The sequence below is a fragment of the Bos javanicus genome, chromosome 4 (genome assembly GCF_032452875.1).
Source record: "Bos javanicus breed banteng chromosome 4, ARS-OSU_banteng_1.0, whole genome shotgun sequence".
Taxonomy (NCBI): Eukaryota; Metazoa; Chordata; class Mammalia; order Artiodactyla; family Bovidae; genus Bos; species Bos javanicus.
In genome coordinates, this window is record NC_083871.1 from 59,033,094 (window position 1) to 59,037,248 (window position 4,155).

The window sequence follows — 4,155 nt, forward strand, 5'->3', positions numbered from 1 at the left end:
AACATTTGAAAGCCTAGAGTATTTTATCTCTCATACTTCTCTGCTATTCCAAAAACTCTATCAGGACCTCCCAAATCATGTGTTGATTATAGGGACTTCCAAATCTCACTGAGAGTCAGAGAACATTTTATGATTAAAAATAGAAAGATTTAAGATTCCCCATAAAGCTATAAAGCTTAGTATAAAGCAAGACTACTGGGCTTCCTAGGTGACAGAGTGGTAAAGAATCCACTGGTGCAGGAGAATCAACTTCCCTGGCTCGCTGAGTCTGGGTCTGGAAGATCCCCTGGAATAGGAAATGGCCACCTGCTCCAATAGTCTTGTCTGGAAAATTCCATGGAGAGAGGAGCCTGGTGGGCTACAGTCCATGGGATCACATAAAGTTGGACATGATTGAGGAGCTGAGCACACATAGTCTATAACCTAAAAATCCTAACCATTGTTAGGATGGTTATATAAAACCCCTATGTAATTTTACTAGAAGTCAGAGGGTCTGGGATTTATGTGATCTCATTTAGAAAGGAAGAACTATCCCCTAATTTCTAATATGTTGTTATTTTGTGAGTTGTGTTACACTCTTTGACGATACCCCGTGGACTGTAACCCACCAGCTCCTCTATCCATTGGATTTTCCATACAAAAGTACTTTCCAGACAAGAATTCAGGGATCTTCCTGACCCAGGGATTGAACCCAGGCCTCCTGCATTGCAGGAAGATTCTTTACCATCTGAGCCACGAGGGAAGTCCAATTTCTAATATAAAGAGTGCCAATTAATTAACGGGATCATTGGAGATCCCCAGAGAAGTAAGAACAAATACCATGCCTTAAGATTGAACACTTGAATAGTTTATAGGAAAGAAAGTAATTTTATAGTTCTGCTTCAAAAACTAAGCTAACTTGAATTGCTCTGTTCAAGAAAAAGAACAAAGTTTTGTAAAGCATAAAATTTAAATTTTTTTATATGTTGATATTAGGGCCAATACCGAAGGTGAGATAAATCTCAGTTTAGTCTTTTGATTTTCTAGGTAACATGGGCTAATCCATAGCAACATGTGTGCTTTAATTTCTTACATAAAAATAAATACACAAATAATTGATTACATTGGTAGAGCAGTTGTTAATATCTATAGTATTCTTGATGACAACTTTTATGTACCATAATTTTTTTCCTCAAGAGAAAGAAATCCATGACCAGAAGTTATAAGCTCATTGATTTAAAGGTCATATGTTAAAGTATCTATTTAATTTTTAAAAATAAAAATCAATGAACAGTATGACTAACTGGTATATATAATTCATTTAGTCTCTCTTGAAAAAACTGGATCCTCTGAATTCAGTGTGTTACTTTTCCTACTGGTGTTATATGCAGTGCACCAGTCATTTGGCAACGTACCATTTTCCTAGTACTGGTCTTATTCTGAGGATTAAGGATCTGTTAGTCACTTAGGGAATAGGGGGTATATATCTTTCTTCAATGGAGAGCAATTTAGGGACAGAGGTATTTGTGAAGAAATTTCAGGGCAATACACCACAAGGATTGTGATCATATGAGCATAAAATAGGGTCAAGGAGGGGATGGGCATGAGGCATGGCAGGTCAGGAAAAGAGAGACAGAATAGACTTTTTTTCATCTTGCTCTGCCTGTCACCCTGTGGCACATTTAGTATCAGGCCAACCAAGAGATGTAATTGAAAAGCACCGGGCCAGCAAATGTGAATGTTCTGCACATTAAAACTGAGAGGCCATGCAAAATGGATTGGATTGAGGAGAACGTCAACAGGCAGCGTCACTGGGTATTTGGCAGTTTCTAGCCCTCCTCACAGCTCTTCCCGGTTATGTTCATTTTTCATGGAGGGATACATTACTTTTGTGTTAATGCTATCTGAATATTATGTTGTCATCTTTATGTAACTTTAGGACACAAAACTGTAAAGGTTAACTTATTTTTTTCACTTACCTGTTGGAAATTTGGTTTTTAGATTAAGATAGTAGTATTTCCCCACCTGAATGACCTAGATAGTTTAACAAATAAATTTTTTCCTGATATAATCCCTGTGACACACAATACATGTATGCGTATTTTTTTTAATACTCTTTTCTGCTGCGAGTTTCCAGTTGAAAGTATTTCTTCTTCCATTTTTCAAAGACAGGACAGTAACGAAGCTTATGATTCTCTAATAAGGAAACCATGGATCTCACTGGAATATTAAGAAGGAATCAGAGCTGACGTTAAAATAAAATATATCAAAATAACATAGTGAAACAAAATACAAAACTGTAATATTCCTGTTTCCTAAATTTGCAGGTAAGAGATTTACCAATTTGCTAAAGATGCTTCACTTTGCTTCATTTTTGGCAAGAGGGCTGTCACCAATCATAGCCATAAAATTTTAGAAATATAATTTGTAGCATAGTTAAGACCTCTAAGAATTGTTTCATTTGAAAAGTTTTGAGATTCTTATGTGGTTGATCAGGAAGAAAATCTCTTATTTTATCAGTTATCCTCATTTTCTCTCTGTTTAATTCCCCTTTGTAAATAATAACCTAATTTGCTTTGCCTTGTGTTTTTCTGTGTTGGAATATATCACAGACTCATCATTTATTATTTTATAGGCAATGATTACAGTATAAAATAATGAACAACTGATTCTTGAAAATATGGAAATATAATCCTCCAAATGAATTTAGTATTCATGAATGTTGTATACATGTGTATGTATATGTATATGTTTGTATCTATGTATATATGCATTGTATGTAATTACATATATTTACATATTAATTTTTATATTTATTAATATATTTGATTTCATATAAATACATATTCCTTCTCTTGATTCAAATATTTTGAAACTGCCCTCAAAATAAGATAATGAGAAAGAAATAATTCTCATTATTTTATAGTTAGAACAATTAAAAAAAATCAACCTTGTTTGCCAAGATTTATTCAAAGGGCTTTTTATTGTTGAAAAAAATTTAGTTTACTTTTTAGTTATACAATAAAATCATTTAATAGACTAAGAAATGTACTGTAGGTAGGGTAAAAGAAAGAATATTTAAGACTAAGGAACGGATGCCAGAGTTTGGTATAGATTCTTCGCTCTCTCACTTTATGACCTTGAGTAAGATATTTCATCTCTCTGCCCTCAGTTTCCTCATCTATAAAAGCAAAAGACGATTGAACTAAATTGATGCATCCACTGACTTTTAACTTCTAAGATACTAGGATTCTGGGTGTTTCCTAGAAAAACTTAATAGACCACATAATATTGTACTTACATCTTATTGTTTGAATCTTCAAATCATTGTTTCCTTGATTTTATATAGTCTTCACAAATTTAAAATTAACTCTCACGTCTATTGGTATCTAATGCAATATCTTATTTGCTTATATGTTGCCTCAAAACTGTCATGCAAGGAACTTGTATGAAAGGAGCATATCATGGTCACAAGTGGACTCTGAAATGCAGTGATTTGTTGTCATAAAACACAATATGCTTCTTTTTTTTTTGGTTAGCTTTGCATTGTAGATGTCAAAATGTCATCGGAAATCAGTATTTCTTTTTTGCTAAAACACCTCATTTTATCTGGTTAAGGTGTACATTTTGGTAATCACATCGGCCTTGCAATAGTCTATCAAGGACTCATCAGAGACACTGTGTTCTCTCTAAGAAGACATATAACCTGCAGAGAATCATTGATCTACTTTTTCATGAAAAAGCAACTCTGGTAACATGAAACCCTAACACAGGACACTGGGTTTAAAATGAGGGATTAGTCTAAATTATACCCACTTTCATCATTCCACCTCATTGGGAATATATAGTTTGGGGATGTTTTGGTGTAAATGCAGCTACACTTAAAAGCCCCTTATTTTGGTAGATTTTTAAAACTTGAATTTTTAAATTTATTTCTAAGAAGGTATACGTCTATAGCAATTCAACTTATGGAGTCACTTTTGTTCTCATTGTTAAATGGAAATAGGCATAGATGAACATGGCTCCTCACAATATTTTGTGTATTGGAACAAACTCTGACCACTGAAACCAAGAGTAAAACCACATAAATGGAAAAACTTAGTTACTAAATTTTTACACATACATGTTAAATATACCAGAACATAGCAGTCTAACTTGATAATACATCCTATGCTT